Source organism: Scyliorhinus torazame, chromosome 2, assembly GCF_047496885.1.
Source record: "Scyliorhinus torazame isolate Kashiwa2021f chromosome 2, sScyTor2.1, whole genome shotgun sequence".
NCBI lineage: Eukaryota > Metazoa > Chordata > Chondrichthyes > Carcharhiniformes > Scyliorhinidae > Scyliorhinus > Scyliorhinus torazame.
Window position 1 is genome coordinate 265,303,564 of NC_092708.1, and position 18,298 is coordinate 265,321,861.

Sequence of the window (18,298 nt, forward strand, 5' to 3'; positions counted from 1 at the left end):
CCGTGACCTCGGCTCGCACCGTGCGACGCCCCCTCCTTCCTGCTTCTCTATTCCCGCCATGATTATCATAGCGCGGGAACCAAGCCCGCGCTTCTCCCTTGGCCCCGCCCCCAATGGCCAACGCCCCATCTCCTCCACCTCCCCATCTCCCCCCATCACCACCTGTGGGAGAGAGAAAAGTTACCACATCGCAGGATTAGTACATAAAACCCCTCTTTGCCCCCCACATTCGCCCCACCACTTTGTTCGAACGTTCTTTTTAATAACCCGCTCATTCCAGTTTTTCTTCCACAATAAAAGTCCACGCTTCATCCGCCGTCTCAAAGTAGTGGTGCCTCTCTCGATATGTGACCCACAGTCTTGCCGGTTGCAGCATTCCAAATTTTATCTTCTTTTTATGAAGCACCGCCTTGGCCCGATTAAAGCTCGCCCTCCTTCTCGCCACCTCCGCACTCCAGTCTTGATAAACGCGGATCACCGCGTTCTCCCATTTACTGCTCCGAGTTTTCTTCGCCCATCTAAGGACCATTTCTCTATCCTTAAAACGGAGGAATCTCACCACTATGGCTCTGGGAATTTCTCCTGCTCTCGGTCCTTGCGCCATCACTCGGTATGCTCCCTCCACCTCCAACGGACCCGCCGGGGCCTCCGCTCCCATTAACAAGTGCAGCATCGTGCTCACATATGCCCCGACGTCCGCTCCCTCCACACCTTCAGGAAGACCAAGAATCCTCAGGTTGTTCCTCCTTGCGTTGTTTTCCAGTGCCTCCAACCTTTCCACACATCGTTTCTGATGTGCCTCCTGCGTCTCCGTCTTCACCACCAGGCCCTGTATATCGTCCTCATTCTCGGCTGCCTTTGCCTTCACGACCCGAAGCTCCCGCTCCTGGGTCTTTTGTTCCTCCTTTAGCCCTTCGATCGCCTGTAGTATCGGGGCCAACAGTTCTTTCTTCATTTCCTTTTTGATCTCTTCCACACAGCATTTCAAGAACTCTTGTTGTTCAGGGCCCCATGTTAAACTGCCACCTTCCGACGCCATCTTGGTTTTTGCTTGCCTTCCTTGCCGCTGTTCTAAAGGATCCTCTGCAATCTGGCCACTTCCCTCTCCTTTTTCCATCCGTATCCAGGGGGGATTCCCTTCTGGTTTACCGCACAGTGTTTTTAGCCGTCAAAATTGCCGTTGGGGCTCCTATCAAGAGCCCAAAAGTCCGTTTCACAGGGAGCTGCCGAAACGTGCGACTCAGCTGGTCATCGCCGCACCCGGAAGTCCTTGATGGAGCAATTGATGGCTTTTATCAAGGATGAGCTCCGCAGCCGAGGAAGGAGATGTAGGAGGATCGCTTGAAGGCCATCGACAGAGCTCGATGGAGTGGGTGGTGAAGTGTTTGGAGGTGCACGGGTCGCAGATCTGAGAGATTGAAGGGGTGATCTCAGACCACAGCGATCAAGTGGTGGCACTGGGGGCAGAGGTGGGGCTCTTTGGAGACCTTTGCAAAATGTTGAGGGCAAAGGTGGAGGACCAGGAGAACCCCTCAAGAAGGCAGCACATGCGGATAGTGAGCCTGCCTGAAGGAATTGAAGGTGTGAGTGCCACGAGGTACATCTCGAAGATGCTGGTGGGGCTGGTAGGGGAATAGGTGGTAGATGGCCCCTGAAGTGGACAAAGCGCACAGGTCTCTGACGCATAAACCTAGAGCTGGGGAGTTGCTGTGGGCAGTGATCGTGAGACTCCATAAATTTGTGGAGAAGAGAAGATCTTGCATTGAACCAGGGAGAAGAGCATCTGGAAATGACGGAAACAAGGTCCGAATATATCAGGACATTGGAGCCCGAGTTGGCGAAATGGCAGGCAGGGTTCATCAAGGCCAAGGCAGTACTGTACCGACGGCAGATCAGGTTTGGGGTGCTCTACCCGACGAAGTTATGGATAACGTTTAAAGGCCGAGAATACTATCCCGAGACCCCAGAAGTGGCCGAGGTCTTCATCAAGGATCATAACTGGGGGAGAACTGAGTTGAACAATGCTGGCATTTAGTAATGGTTGGGAATACGGTTGAAGTGGGGGGAGGGATTGGTTTTTTTCATTCCCTCCGATTTGGAGGGGGTCCTTTTTTGGGTTTGTTGTTTACTGTTGGGTTGGTAAGGGGTGGTGGGGGTGAAAGGTTTATGTGGGGATGGATGTTCCCATCCTCCACTCTTGTTTATGCAGCTGTGTTTTATCTCATTTGTTTGTTCTCGGGGGAGGTGACCTGGAATTCTGGATGAGTCTTTGTTTGGGTGGGGTAAGGTCAGCAGGGAGCCTTCTTCCCTGAGCGGAGAGGGAGGGGAGGTCATTGGGAGGTGCCTTTGGGCAGGGGCTGCCATGCTAGCAAGTAATGTTGGTGAACGGAAGTGAGGTGGGGGAGAATGCCGAGTGAGGTGGCTGGGGACGGGGGTGTTGATGCAACATGGCAGGGGTGAGAGATGACATAGTCAGGGGCGGAGAAGGGAGCCTTCTGGGATAGGCTAGGTACCGGGTGGAATTAATGGGGCTGGAATTAAGTGGGGAGGAGGACAGACGGTAGAGGGGAATGGAGGTGTCAGCCTCCGGTAAGGTTGGTGACATGGAACGTCCGTGAACTTAATGGACCAGTTAAAAGGTCTCTGATGTTTGCGCACCCCAGGAGCTTGAAAGCAGAGGTAGTCTTTCTGTAGGAGACAAATTGTGCGATGGACCAGATTTGGTTAAGGAAGGGGTGGGTCGGGCAGGTTTTTCACTCTGGATTTGATTCAAAATCGGGGGGGGGGGTGCCAATTTTAATGAGCAAGAAAATGGGGTTTGTGAGTGCATAGGAAGTGAGGGTGGGAGATATGTGATCGTGAATGGGGTATTGGAGGGACGGCGGTGAACATGTATGCAGCAAATTGGGAAGATGTGGGTTTTATGAGGAGGTTGCTGGCAGCAATCCCGGACTTGGCCACGCACCAGTTGATCATGGAAGGAAATTTTAATTTTCTCCTGGAACAGTTGGTGGATAGGTTGAGCCCCAGGTCGATGGGCAGGGTGCAAATGGCAAAGGAGCTGGGTGGGTTTATGGAAAGGATGGGTATGGTGGATCCGTGGAGCTTTAAGAACCTAGGGGGAAGGGAGTATTCCTTTCTTTCACATGTTTATAAGGTGGATTCGAGGATTGATCATTTTGTGGTGAGATTTTGGGCAGGGATGGGGCAGAGCCACTGGCTGGAGCTGCAGCTTCGATCGGGATGGGAACAGAGGCCAGGGTGGAGATTTGATTTGGGGTTGTTTGCGGATGGGGGCTTTTGTGACGAGGTGTGGGCGGTGATTAAGTTGAATCAAAATGGGGAGATGTCGACAGCTATTTTTTGGGAAGCGCTAAAGGAGGTGGTCAAGGGGGAGATTATCTTGTTCAACGCTCACGCGGATAGGGAAAGGAGAGAGGAATCTGACCGTCCAATGAGCGAGATAGTGGAGGTGGGTGGGGAGTATTTGAAGTTGCTCACCACGGAGGGATTGGTAAGGAGGACAAAGTTACAGGGGCAATTTGATAGGCTGACAAGAGGAGAGGGTGGTAGGACAGCTACCCAAGACAAGAGGGGTGCAGTATGAATAGGGGGAGAAAGGGAATCGCATGCTAGCACACCAGCTACAGAGGCAGGCCCCGTCGAAGGAAATATTGAGAATACAGGCTGGGGATGTGGTGTCGGAGCCGGGAAGATAAATAAGGCGTTTAGGGAGTATTACCAGGGATTGTACAAGGCGGACCCTGGGGGAGAGGAGGGAGACATGGGATGGTTTTTGGACGAGCTGCGAGCTGGAGTTTCCTCAGTTGGAGGAAGTAAAGAGGCAGGCGCTGGAGGAGCCCCTGGGGCTGAGGGAGGTGCTGGATAGTATTAGGGGTGTGAAGGCGCCAGGGCCGGATGGATATCCAGCGGAATTTATAAAGAGTTTGCGACTGACCTGGCGCCACATCTTTTGGGGGCATTTAATGAGGCGTTGGAGAAGGGGGAGCTGCCGGAGGCAATGGTGCAGGCAATGATTACGTTAATCCTTAAAAAGAGGAAGTACCCGGTGAAATGTTGGTCGTATAGGCCCATATCACTGTTGAATACTGATGTGAAAGTACTGGCTAAGTTGTTGGCGGGAAGGATGGAGGATTGTGTCCAGGGGGTGGTTACAGAGGACCAAACAGGCTTCATAAAAGGCAAGCAGCGTTCGAACAATATAAAAAGGTTTTTGAATGTAGTCATGAATCCGTTGGGAGGGCTGGTACTCGAGGTATAATAATGATCTTTATTGTCACAAGTAAGCTTACATTAACACTGCAATGAAGTTACTGTGAAAATCCCCTAGTCGCCACATTCCGGCACCTGTTCGGGTACACCGGGGGAGAATTCAGAATGTCCAAAATATCTAACAGCATGCCTTTTGGGACTTGTGGGAGGAAACCGGAGCACCCGGAGGAAACACGCAGACACTGGGAGAACGTGCAGACTCTGCACAGACAGTGACCCAAGCCAGGAATTGAACCTGGGACCCTGGCGCTGTGAAGCAACAGTGCTACCCTATGTGCTACTATGCTCCCCTACCCTTCCCTTCCATATCCGGATGCAGCAGTCGCTCCAGCAGGGTGTATCTCGGCAACCTAGGGAACTCCTTCCAAACCATTCGCGCAGGGTCCTTTACATTTGGGCCAGCATGGTAGCACAAGTGGATAGCACTGTGGCTTCACAGTGGCAGGGTCCCAGGTTCGATTCCCCACTGGGTCACTGTCTGTGCGGAGTCTGCACGTTCTCCCCGTGACTGCGTGGGTTTCCTCTCACAGTCCAAAGACGTGCAGATTAAGTGGATTGGCCATGCTAAATTGCCCTTAGTGTCTAAAAAAGGTTAGGAGGGGTTATTGGGTTACGGGGATAGGGTGGAAGTGAAGGCTTAAGTGGGTCGGTGCAGACCCGATGGGCCGAATGGCCTCCTTCTGCACTGTATGTTCTATGAAATTGCAAATGCACTAGTGATAATTTACCAAAATTCATTAGACTCTGGGGTGGTCCCGGCAGATTGGAAATTAGCAAACGTGACACCACTGTTTAAAAAAGGAGGTAGGCAGAAAGCGGGTAATTATAGGCCAGTGAGCTTAACTTCGGTAGTAGGGAAGATGCTGGAATTTATCATCAAGGAAGAAATAGCGAGGCATCTGGATGGAAATTGTCCCATTGGACAGACGCAGCATGGGTTCATAAAGGGCAGGTCGTGCCTAACTAATTTAGTGGAATTTTTTGAGGACATTAACAGTGCGGTAGGTAACGGGGAGCCAATGGATGTGGTATATCTGGATTTCCAGAAAGCCTTTGACAAGGTGCCACACAAAAGGTTGTTGCATAAGATAAAGATGGATGGCATTAAGGGGAAAGTAGTAGCATGGATAGAGGATTGGTTAATTAATAGAAAGCAAAGAGTGGGGATTAATGGGTGTTTCTCTGGTTGGCAATCAGTAGCTAGTGGTGTCCCTCAGGGATCAGTGTTGGGCCCACAACTGTTCACAATTTACATAGATGATTTGGAGTTGGGGACCAAGGGCAATGTGTCCAAGTTTGCAGACGACACTAAGATAAGTGGTAAAGCAAAAAGTGCAGAGGATACCGGAAGTCTGCAGAGGGATTTGGATAGGCTAAGTGAATGGGCTAAGGTCTGGCAGATGGAATACAATGTTGACAAATGTGAGGTTATCCATTTTGGTAGGAATAACAGCAAAAGGGATTATTATTTAAATGATAAAATATTAAAACATGCTGCTGTGCAGAGAGACCTGGGTGTGCTAGCGCATGAGTCGCAAAAGTTGGTTTTCAGGTGCAACAGGTGATTAAGAAGGCAAATGGAATTTTGTCCTTCATTGCGAGAGGGATGGAGTTTAAGACTAGGGAGGTTCTGCTGCAATTGTATAAGGTCTTAGTGAGGCCACACCTGGAGTATTGTGTTCAGTATTGGTCTCCTTACTTGAGAAAGGACGTACTGGCACTGGAGGGTGTGCAGAGGAGATTCACTAGGTTAATCCCAGAGTTGAAGGGGTTGGATTACGAGGAGAGGTTGAGTAGACTGGGACTGTACTTGTTGGAATTTAGAAGGATGAGGGGGGATCTTATAGAAACATATAAGATTATGAAGGGAATAGATAGGATAGATGCGGGCAGGTTGTTTCCACTGGCGGGTGAAAGCAGAACTAGGGGGCATAGCCTCAAAATAAGGGGAAGTAGATTTAGGATTGAGTTTAGGAGGAACTTCTTCACCCAAAGGCTTGTGAATCTATGGAATTCCTTGCCCAGTGAAGCAGTAGAGGCTCCTTCATTAAATGTTTTTAAGATAAAGATAGATAGCTTTTTGAAGAATAAAGGGATTAAGGGTTATGGTGTTCGGGCCGGAAAGTGGAGCTGAGTCCACAAAAGATCAGCCATGATCTCATTGAACGGTGGAGCAGGCTCGAGGGGCCAGATGGCCTACTCCTACTCCCTACTCCTAGTTCTTATGTTCGATAGATGCATAGAAGATAGGAGCAGGAGGAGGCCTTTTGGTCCTTCCGAATCTGCTCTGCCATTTATCACGATCATGGCTGATCATCCAACCTGCAGGAACAATGAGAAGGGGAGCTGGGAGGGGAGATACATAGAAGATAGGAGCAGGAGGAGGCCATTTGGCACTTTGAGCCTGCTCCGCCATTCATCACAATCATGGCTGATCATGCAACTCAATAGCCTAATCCTGCTTTCTGCCCATAGCCTTTGACCCCATTCTCCCCAAGTGCTATATCCAGCCGCCTCTTGAATATATTCAATGGTTTAGCATCAACTACTTCCTGTGGTAATGAATCACCACTCTTTGTGTGAAAGAAATGTCTTCAATTCCCGCCCTGCTGAATTTTCGGTGCCGGAGAATTCGGCGGCCGGTGGGGGCAGGATTCACGCCCCCACCCCGGCTTTTCTCCGACCCGCCGGGGTGTCGGAGAATCTCGCCCCTGTTCTAGACCCACCCATCATTGGTAACAACTTATCTGCATCAACCCTGTCTAGTCCCATTAAAATTGTAAAAGTCTCTGAGATCTCCCCTCATTCTTCTGAACTCCAGCGAGAGCAATCCCAACCTAGTCAATCTCTCTTCATATGACAGTCCCGCAATTCCTGTAATCAATCTGGTAAATCTTCGCTGCACTCCCTCGAGAGCAAAAACATTCTTCCTCCGAGAAGGAGACCAAAACTGCACACAATACTCCAAGTGTGGCCTCACCAAGGCCCTTTATAATTGCAGCAACACATCCCTGCTTCTATACTCGAAACCTCTCGCAATGAAGGCCAACATACCAATAGCTTTCTTTACCGCCTGCTGCAGCTGCATGCTTACCTTCACGACGGCTGCACAAGGACACCCAGGTCCCGCTGCACACTCCCCTCTCCTAATTTACAACCGTTCAGGTAGTAATCTGCTTTCCTGTTTTTGCTTCCAAAGTGAATAACCTCACGCTTATCCAAATTGTACTGAATTTGCCATTGATTTGCCCACTCGCCCAACCTGTTCAGTTCATGCTGTAGGATCCCAGCAACCTCGTCACATTTCCCACTCCCACCTAACTTGGTATCATCTGCAAACTTTAAGATGTTACATTTTGTTCCTCCATCCAAATCATTAATATACATTGTGAATAGCTGGGGTTCCAGCACCGATCCCTGTGGTACCCCACTAGTTACTGCCTGCCAATTCGAAAAGGACCCCATTAATCTCTCTTTGTTTTCCTCTCTGCCAACCAGTTTTGTATCACCTCAATACATATCCCTCAATCCCAGGTGCTTTTATTTTGCACAATAATCTCTTCTGTGGGACTTTGTCAAACGCTTTCTGAAAGTCCAAATGTACACCGACTGGCTCCCCCTTGTCAACCGGACTGGTTACATCTTCAAAGAATTCCAACAGATTTGTCAAGCATAATTTTCGCTTCATAAATCCATGCTGACTTGACAGATCCTGCCACTGCTTTCTAAATGTTCTGCTATAAAGTCCTCGATAATGGATTCAAGCATTTTTCCCACTTCCGATATTAGGCTTACTGGTCTATAAGTCCCTGCTTTCTCTGTACCTCCCTTTTTGAATATCAGTGACGTGAGCTACCCTCCAATCTGCAGGGACAGTTCCACAGTCTATAGAATCCCGGAAGATGACCACCAATGCATCCACTATTTCCAGAACCACATTCTTAAGCAGTCTGGGATGCAGATTCTCAGGCCCTGGGGATTTATCCGCCTTCAATCCCATCAATTTTCCCAGCACCATTACTCTGCTTATCATTAGGGGAGTGTGGAGCGAGGCACTGCGTAGGGTAAACGTGACCTGCTTGTGCACAAGGATAATACTGTTTAAAGTTGTACACAGGGTACATATGACTCGGGCAAGAATGAGTGGGTTCTTCCCGGGGGTGGAAGAGGAATGTGAGGGGTGTGGGTGGGGGCCAGTGCCCAGCGAATCACGTGCACATGTTCTGGGGTTGTGAAAAGTTGGAGAGATTCTGGGCAGGAGTGTTCGCAAGGATAGTGGAGGAGGAGGTGGATCCGGATCCTTTGGTGGCAATATTTGGGGTTTCCGAAAAGCCGGAACTCATGGAAAGGAGGAAGGTCGATGTCGAGGCCTTCGCCTCTCTGATTGCCCAGCGATGAATCTTACTGGAGTGGCGGTCGGCATCGCCACTGGGTTAGCGGCCTGGTTGGCGACTTTCTGCGGCTGGAAAAGATAAAGTATGAGCTAAGGGGCTCAGCAGAGGGGTTTGAGACAAGGTGAGGGATGTTCGTGACCGTGTTTGAGGAGTTGTTCATCAAGGGGGTGGGGGTGGGGGTGGGTGGAGGGTGAAAAGGGGGGGGAAAATTGTACAAACTTTATAGTTGACTGTTGGGATGGCGTGGTGGGACGGCATGGTAGCAGAGTGGTCAGCACTGTTGCTTCACAGCGCCACAGTCCCAGGTTCAATTCCCGCTTGGGACACTGTCTGTGCGAGGTCTGCACGTTCTCCCCGTGCCTACATGGGTTTCCTCTGGGTGCTCCGGTTTCCTCCCACAAGTCCTGAAAGACTTGCTGTTAGGTGAATTGGACATTCAGATTTCTCCCTCCGTGTACTCGAACAGGTGCCGGAATGTGGCGACTAGGGGCTTTTCACAGTAACTTAATTGCAGTGTTAATGTAAGCCTACTTGTGACAATAATAAAGATCATTACGTTGGGAAGCATGTTTCCCAGGGTGTTTGTGCTGTAACTTTCTTGATACACGTTTGTAATAAAATACATTTATAAAAAAAAAAAGAATGTTCGGGTGATTGTTACCGCTGACCATGCTCCGCTGACCATGCTCCACATTGGGTGGATGTAGACCTGGAGAGGGGACTGGCACAGAGACTGGTGTGGAGATTGGATGTGGGGCTGTTGGTAGTCCCAAACAAAAATGGAAAAGGTGATTGAGGATTATGTGGGGAGGTTTTGCCGTAAATCGTGTGGGAAGCATTAAGATGCGGGGGGGGGGGGGGGTTGAGATCATTTTGTTTCAGGCTCAGGTGGACAGCAAGGCAAGAGAGGAGCGGCAGTTGAGGAGATTCTGGAGGTGAATGGAAAGTGAAAGTATGTGGAGGATCCTAGTCTGGGTCTTCTAGTGAGGAGAAAGGAATAACCGGCAAGGATGAGTTGGACACGAGGGCGGTTTTGGGGCAGTTGGAGTATCCTAAAGTAGGAGAGGCAGGGTTGGAAGAGCCAGTGGGGATGGAAGAGATGCAGCTGGCTATAGGGAGCATGCAGACTGGTAAGGCACCGGAGCCGATGGTTTCCCAATGGAGTTTAGAAAAACGTTTTTGGAGAAGCTGGTGCCGCTGTTGGTGGAAATGTGGTGGCTAAGGGGGTGCTGTCAGAGACGATGCTGCTAAAAAAGGATAAGGACCCGGTGGAGTGTTGAGCGTATAGGCCAATATCTCACTGAATGTGGATGCCAAGATTTTGGACAAGATGCTGGCGCTTAAGCTGGAGGGGTGTCTCCCAAAGGTGATTGGAGAGGATCAGACGGGGTTTGTAAAGGGCAGGCAGTTGTCATCGTGTGTGCAGCGTCTGCTGATTGTGGTGCTTTCTCCAGCAGAAGGGAGGGATCTTGAAGTGGTAATGGCACTGAATACAGAGAAGGCGTTTGATTAGTGGAGTGGAGCCAAATACTTGCTGTGTTGGAGAGATTTGGAATTAGGCCTACGTTTGTGCATTGGGTTAAATTGCTGTACAGGAACTGAAGGCGAGTGTATTCACAAATGAGGTGAATTTGGGCTGCTTTCCATTACATAGGGGATCGAGGCACGGGTGCCCAATGTCACCCCTCCTGTTTGTGCTTGCGATAGAGTCCTTAGCCATAGTGCTGAGGTGCTTGGATAAATGGAAGGGGCAGTGATTTTGGGGTGGGGGGAGGGAGTGGTACAGGTGGAGCATAGGGTGTTCTGTATGCTGATGATCTGCTGTTGTACATCTCTAACCCAGGCTCTTCGGTGGAGAATGTAATGGGACTGCTTACAAGATTTGGGGCTTTTTTCAGGCTATAAATTAATTCTGGAAAAGAGTGAGTGTTTTGTGGCGCCTGCTCTGGGGGCGGGGTAGGCGGTTGCCATTTTGGTTTGCAACCACTTTAGGTAGTTGGAAGTGCAGGTGGCTCGGGATTGGGCCCGGCTCCATAAGTTGAATTTTACGAGCCTGGTGGCTAGGGTCAAGGCGGATTTATTGAGATGGGACAGCCTTCCGCTATCATTGGAAGCCTGGGTGCAGGCAGTTTGGATGAATATTTTGCTGTGGTTTTAATTTTTATTTCCATGCCTACCGGTCTTTTTGCCCAAAACATTTTTTATTGGGGTGGAATGGTTGATTTTGTCATTTGTGTGGCCAGATAAGGTGGCAAGGATTAGGAGGATGGTGCTTCAGAGAGGGCGACAGTCGGGGGGGGCTGGCCCGGCCCTTCCAAACCTGATGTATTATTATTGGGCAGCGAATGCAGATAATGTGCAGGGTTTGAGTAGGGAGACGGAGGCTTTGGAGGTGAGGATGGAGGCAGGCTCTTGTAAGAAGTCGGGGTCGTGGACGCTGGCAACGGCGGCACTCCCATTTGCCCCAGGGAAATATTTGGGGAGTCAGGTGGTAGTGACTACGTTGAAAATATGGAGGCAATTTCGGCAGCACTTTAGGTTAGGGGCGAGGTCAAAGTTGCTGCCGATCCGAGGAAACCATGGGTTTGAGTCAGCGAAGACGAGGAGGATATGGCGTCATTGAGGGGATTAAAGCTAAGTGGGAGGAGAAGCTGGGGATAACGCTAGAGGAGGGGTTGTGGTGTGAGGTGTTGCGGAGGGGGAATACCTCATGTGCGAGGCTGAGGTTGATATAGCTAAAGGTGGTACAAAGAGCACACCTGACAAACTCGAGGATAAGCCCATTGTTTGAAGGCGTGGAGTTACTTGTGACCGGTGTGGGAGGGGCCCAGCAATCACGCACATATGTTCTGGTCCTGCCCCAAGGTGAAGAGATTTTGGAGGTCGTTCTTCAGCATGTCAGCGGTCTTGCACGTGGATTTGGATCCAGTCACCTAAAGGCCATATTTGGGGGGTCGGACCTGCCGGAGCTGCAGGCGCAAGTGAGGGCAGATGTTTTAGCCTTCGCCTCACTGATCGCTCGGAAGTGGGTACTGTCGGGTGGAGGTCAGTTGCTCCACCTATGACTTGGTATTGCTGGGGGAATCTAATGGATTTTTTGTATCTGGACAAGATGAAATTTGCCTTGAGGGGGCCGTTGAGTTCCACAAGAGATGGGTTTGTTTGTGCTACATTTCAAGGAGGTGGTTACCATCAGCTATTAAGGGGAAGGAGGCAGGGTGACGGGCAAAGCGGGTGGTTTGGCTGAGATTCCTGGAGGGGGGGGGTTGTTTTTGTCTTTACTATGTTGTGCGTTTTAAACTGTTAAAATATTAAAACTTGAGTACAAATATTTTCAAAAGAAAAATGGAGGCTTATGGCAGATATCGTGGGTTCAAAACAGCAGATGCCCTAGAGGCGAATAGAATGTGCAAGAGGGAACTTAAAAAGTAAATTAGGAGAGCAAAAAGGGGACATGAAAGGATACTGGCAGGTAAAATAAAGGAGCCAGAGGATGTCGATAGGTTCTAAATGAATACTTGGTGTCAGTGTTCAGTCGTGAGAGGGACATTGTGGGTATAGAAATCAGGGAAAAGGGCTGTAATAAAACTGAAGAGATTACTTTAGACAGAGAGGGAGGTTCTAAGTGGTCGGGCAGGCTTAAAAGTAGACAAATCTCCAGGGCCTGATGAAATGTATCCCACGATGTTGAGTGAGGCAAAGGAAGAAATCGCAGGGGTGCTGGCAATAATTTTCAAGTCTGGCGACAGGAGAGTTGCTGGAGGATTGTGGGATAGCCAATATGGTACCATTATTCAAGAAGGGCGGAAGGGATAAACAAGGAAACTACAAGCCAGTCAGTTTAACCTCAGTGTGTGGAAAGTAATGGAAGAAATTCTGAGAGACCGAATTAATCTGCATTTGGAGAAGCAGGGATTACTCAAGAACAGTCAGCATGGTTTTGTTAAAGGCAGGCTATGTCTGACCAACTTGATTGAATTTTGCAAAGAAGTGACCAGGTGTGTAGATGAGGGAAATTCATTTGACATAGTCTACTTGGACTTTAGTAAGGCTTTTGATAAGATCGCACCTTGGACCCAAGGAAATTGGCAAATTGGATCCAGAATTGGCCGAGCGGCAGGAAGAGAGGGTGTATTTCTGACTGGAAGCCTGTGTCCTGTGGGGTCCTGCAGGGATCAATGTTGGGTCCCTTATTGTTTGAGGTTTATATAAATGATTTAGGTATGAATGTAGGAGGGTTGATCAGTAATTCTGCGGATGATATGAAAATTGGTGGGGTAGTAAATAGTGAGGAGGGTAGCCTTTGATTACAGGAGGCTATAGATGGGCTGCTCAGTGGCAAATAGAATTCAATCCGGATAAGTGTGAGGTGATGCACTTGGGCAGGACCAGCAAGGCAAGTTCATACATGATAAACAGCACGACCCTGGGAAGCACCGAGGATCAGAGGGATGTTGGTGTGCATGTACAACTTTCCCTTGAGCTAGCAGAGCAGGTGGATACAGTGGTTCAGAAGGCATATGGTATACTTGCCTTTATAGGCCGAGGCATAGAGTTTGTGAGCAGGGAAGTTCTGCTGGAACTGTATAAAACGTTGGTTAGGCCACAGCTAGAGTATTGTGCGCAGTTCTGGAATCTACGTTATGGGAGGGAAGTGATAGCACTTGGAAGTGCACAGAGGAGAAGTACCAGGATGTTGCCTGGGATGGAGAGTTTGAGTTATGAAGAGAGATTGGATAGACATAGAACATTACAGCGCAGTACAGGCCCTTCGGCCCTCGATGTTGCGCCGACCTGTGAAACCTCTCAAGCCCATCTACACTATTCCCTTATTGTCCATATGTCTATCCAATGACCATTTGAATGTCCTTAGTGTTGGCGAGTCCACTACTGTTGCAGGCAGGGCATTCCACGCCCTTACTGAGTAAAGAACCTACCTCTGACATCTGTCTTATATCTATCTCCCTTCAATTTAAAGGTATGTCCCCTTGTGCTAGACATCACCATCCGAGGAAAAAGGGTCCCACTGTCCACCCTATCCAATCCTCTGATCATCTTGTATGCCTCAATTAAGTCACCTCTTAACCTTCTTCTCTCTAATGAAAACAGCCTCAAGTCCCTCAGCCTTTCCTCATAAGATCTTCCCTCCATACCAGGCAACATTCTGGTAAATCTCCTCTGCACCCTTTCCAATGCTTCCACATCCTTCTTATAATGCGGCGACCAGAATTGCACACAATACTCCAAATGCAGCCGCACCAGAGTGTTGTATAGCTGCAACATGACCTCATGGCTCCTAAACTCAATCCCTCTACCAATAAAAGCTAACACACCGTACACCTTCTTAACAACCCTCTCAACCTGTGTGGCAACTTTCAGGGATCTATGTACATGGACACCGAGATCTCTCTGCTGATCCACACTGCCAAGAATTTTACCATTAGCCCAGACTTGGATTGTTTTCCTTGGACCAGAGGAGATCGAGGGGAGCATGATTGAGATGTATAAAATTGAGGGGCATAGGAAGAATAGACAGGAAGAAACTTTTTACGATGGAGGGATCAAATACCAGGGGGCATAGATTTAAGGTAAGGGGCAGGGGTTTAGGAGGGAATGTGAGGAAATACTTTTTCGCCCAGAGAGTGGTGGGAGTTTGGAGCTCGCTGCCTGAAACGGTGGTGGAGGCAGAGACCTGCCTATCGTTGAAGAAGTATTTAGATATGCACTTGGGATCCCAAGGCATACAAGGCTCTGGGGGCCTAGTGCTGGGAAATGAGATTAGAATAGTTAGCCGATTGTTTTTGACTGGCTCAAACTCGGTGGGCTGAAGGGCCTTTTTTGTGCTGTATGACTGTATGAATTTATGAAAATCCCTTGGTCATTATACCCTGCTTTCTGATCCACTTCACCTGAAAACTAGTCTTTATCAACTAATTGGGAAAGCGGTATAAATAATGCTCCCATATCTTTTAGCATGGATTCAGCACACCTGTATGCACATTAGCAATTCCTGTCTAACCTCTAAATTTTTCTGCCCTAATTTATTATATTAGCAATGCCATGTTTATTGCTCTTATGAACAATCATAGTCAATTCCTTCTGAGCATTGTCCTATGATATCTTACTCCTTCCTACTGTGTTACAAAACCCTCTCTCCGTTCCCTTTTCTAGTTCCCTCTTTTAGAACATAGAACATAGAACGATACAGCACAGTACAGGCCCTTCGGCCCACGATGTTGCACCGAAACAAAAGCCATCTAACCTACACTATGCCATTATCATCCATATGCTTATCCAATAAACTTTTAAATGCCCTCAATGTTGGTGAGTTCACTACTGTTGCAGGTAGGGCATTCCACGGCCTCACCACTCTTTGCGTAAAGAACCTACCTCTGACCTATATCTATTACCCCTCAGTTTAAAGCTATGTCCCCTCGTGCCAGCCATTTCCATCCGCGAGAGAAGGCTCTCACTGTCCATCCTATCTAACCCCCTGATCATTTTGTATGCCTCTATTAAGTCTCCTCTTAACCTTCTTCTCTCCAACGAAAACAACCTCAAGTCCATCAGACTTTCCTCATAAGATTTTCCCTCCATACCAGGCAACATCCTGGTAAATCTCCTCTGCACCCGCTCCAAAGCCTCCACGTCCTTCCTATAATGCGGTGACCAGAACTGTACGCAATACTCCAAATGCGGCCGTACCAGAGTTTTGTACAGCTGCAACATGACCTCATGACTCCGGAACTCAATCCCTCTACCAATAAAGGCCAACACTCCATAGGCCTTCTTCACAATCCTATCAACCTGGGTGGCAACTTTCAGGGATCTATGTACATGGACACCTAGATCCCTCTGCTCATCCACACTTCCAAGAACTTTACCATTAGCCAAATATTCCGCATTCCTGTTATTCCTTCCAAAGTGAATCACCTCACACTTCTCTACATTAAACTCCATTTGCCACCTCTCAGCCCAGCTCTGCAGCTTATCTATGTCCCTCTGTAACCTGCTACATCCTTCCACACTGTCGACAACACCACCGACTTTAGTGTCGTCTGCAAATTTACTCACCCACCCTTCTGCGCCCTCCTCTAGGTCATTGATAAAAATGACAAACAGCAACGGCCCCAGAACAGATCCTTGTGATACGCCACTTGTAACTGAACTCCATTCTGAACATTTCCCATCAACCACCACCCTCTGTCTTCTTTCAGCTAGTCAATTTCTGATCCACATCTCTAAATCACCCTCAATCCCCAGCCTCCGTATTTTCTGCAATAGCCTACCGTGGGGAACCTTATCAAATGCTTTACTGAAATCCATATATACCACATCAACTGCTCTACCCTCATCTACCTGTTCAGTCACCTTCTCAAAGAACTCGATAAGGTTTGTGAGGCATGACCTACCCTTCACAAAGCCATGCTGACTATCCCTGATCATATTATTCCTATCTAGATGATTATAAATCTTGTCTCTTATAATCCCCTCCAAGACTTTACCCACAACAGACGTGAGGCTCACCGCTCTATAGTTGCCGGGGTTGTCTCTACTCCCCTTTTTGAACAAAGGGACCACATTTGCTATCCTCCAGTCCTCTGGCACTATTCCTGTAGCCAATGATGACATAAAAATCAAAGCCAAAGGCCCAGCAATCTCTTCCCTGGCCTCCCAGAGAATCCTAGGATAAATCCCATCAGGCCCCGGGGACTTATCTATTTTCAGGCTGTCCAGAATTGCCAACACCTCTTCCCTACGTACCTCAATGCCATCTATTCTAATAGCCTGGGTCTCAGCATTCTCCTCCACAACATTATCTTTTTCCTGAGTGAATACTGACGAAAAATATTCATTTAGTATCTCGCCCATCTCTTCAGACTCCACACACAACTTCCCATCCCAGTCCTTGACTGGCCCTACTCTTACCCTAGTCATTCGCTTATTCCTGACATACCTATAGAAAGCTTTTGGGTTTTCCTTGACCCTACCTGCCAAATACTTCTCATGTCCCCTCCTTGCTCGTCTTAGCTCTCTCTTTAGATCCTTCCTCGCTACCTTGTAACTATCCATCGCCCCAACTGAAACATCACACCTCATCTTCACATAGGCCTCCTTCTTCCTCTTAACAAGAGATTCCACTTCTTTGGTAAACCACGGTTCCCTCGCTCTACGCCTTCCTCCCTGCCTGACCGGTACGTACTTATCAAGAACACGCAGTAGCTGTTCCTTGTACAAGCTCCACTTATCCAGTGTGCCCAACACTTGCAGCCTACTTCTCCAACCTATCCCCCCCAAGTCACGTCTAATGGCATCATAATTGCCCTCCCCCCAGCTATAACTCTTGCCCTGCGGTGTATACTTATCCCTTTCCATCACTAACGTAAACGTCACCGAATTGTGGTCGCTGTCCCCAAAGTGCTCTCCTACCTCCAAATCCAACACCTGGCTTGGTTCATTACCCAAAACCAAATCCAACGTGGCCTCGCCTCTTGTTGGCCTGTCAACATATTGTGTCAGGAAACCCTCCTGCACACATTGTACAAAAAGCGACCCATCTAATGTACTCGAACTAAATCTTTTCCAGTCAATATTTGGAAAGTTAAAGTCTCCCATAATAACTACCCTGTTACTTTCGCTCTTATCCAGGATCATCCTCGCCATCCTTTCCTCTACATCCCTAGAACTATTTGGAGGCCTATAGAAAACTGCCAACAGGGTGACCTATCCTTTCCTGTTTCTAACCTCCGCCCATACTACCTCGGAAGATGAGTCCCCAGCTAGCATCCTCTCCGCCACCGTAATACTGCTCTTGACTAGCAGCGCCACACCTCCCCCTCTTTTGCCTCCTTCTCTGAGCTTACTAAAACACATAAACCCCGGAACCTGCAACATCCATTCCTGTCCCTGCTCTATCCATGTCTCCGAAATGGCCACAACATCGAAGTCCCAGGTACCAACCCATGCTGCCAGTTCCCCTACCTTATTTCGTATACTCCTGGCATTGAAGTAGACACACTTCAAACCACCTACCTGAACACTGGCCCCCTCCTGCAACGTCAAATCTGTGCTCCTGACCTCTCTACTCTCATTCTCCTGTACCCTAAAACTACAATCCAGGTTCCCATGCCCCTGCTGCATTATTTTCATGTGTCTTCCATTCCTGACATCGAAACGTGACATTGACTTGTTGCTTTCTAATTTCTCCCATCTTTTCTCTTCAACCCTGGTAACTTCATACTGTTACCACCCCCTGAGCTAGTGTGCAGTCAATTCCAGCTCCACTTGACCTGGAGTCACACCACAATTGAAATTGATGAATATTTCTTAGAAAACACCCAAAGTCTTTGGGTCTTAGCTGTCCAATAACTATAGTCACCAGGTTTGTGAAGTTACTATAATTAAATATGCAGCAAATACAACAGGTTAACTATTATCTCATTCCTAACTGCCCCCCCACTTAAACTGTATATGCACAAACACACAAGACAGACAAACGCAAAAGGGAAGAAGAGATGTGTAAAAATAATAATGAAAGTAAAAAGATAACAGTCTTTGCTTCCAGCAGTTATTTTTAGCATGCCTTCCCTCAATTTAGACTTTCAGTCCGA

The 18,298-nt window shown here is 48.4% G+C and overlaps 1 protein-coding gene across 2 annotated transcripts in view; it reads left to right on the plus strand.

The window, feature by feature from the left end:
• The window catches only part of vps39 (VPS39 subunit of HOPS complex), a 233,704-nt gene that overhangs the window by 167,689 nt on the left and 47,717 nt on the right, over positions 1-18,298 (plus strand). The gene's annotated exons all lie outside the window — the stretch shown is intronic.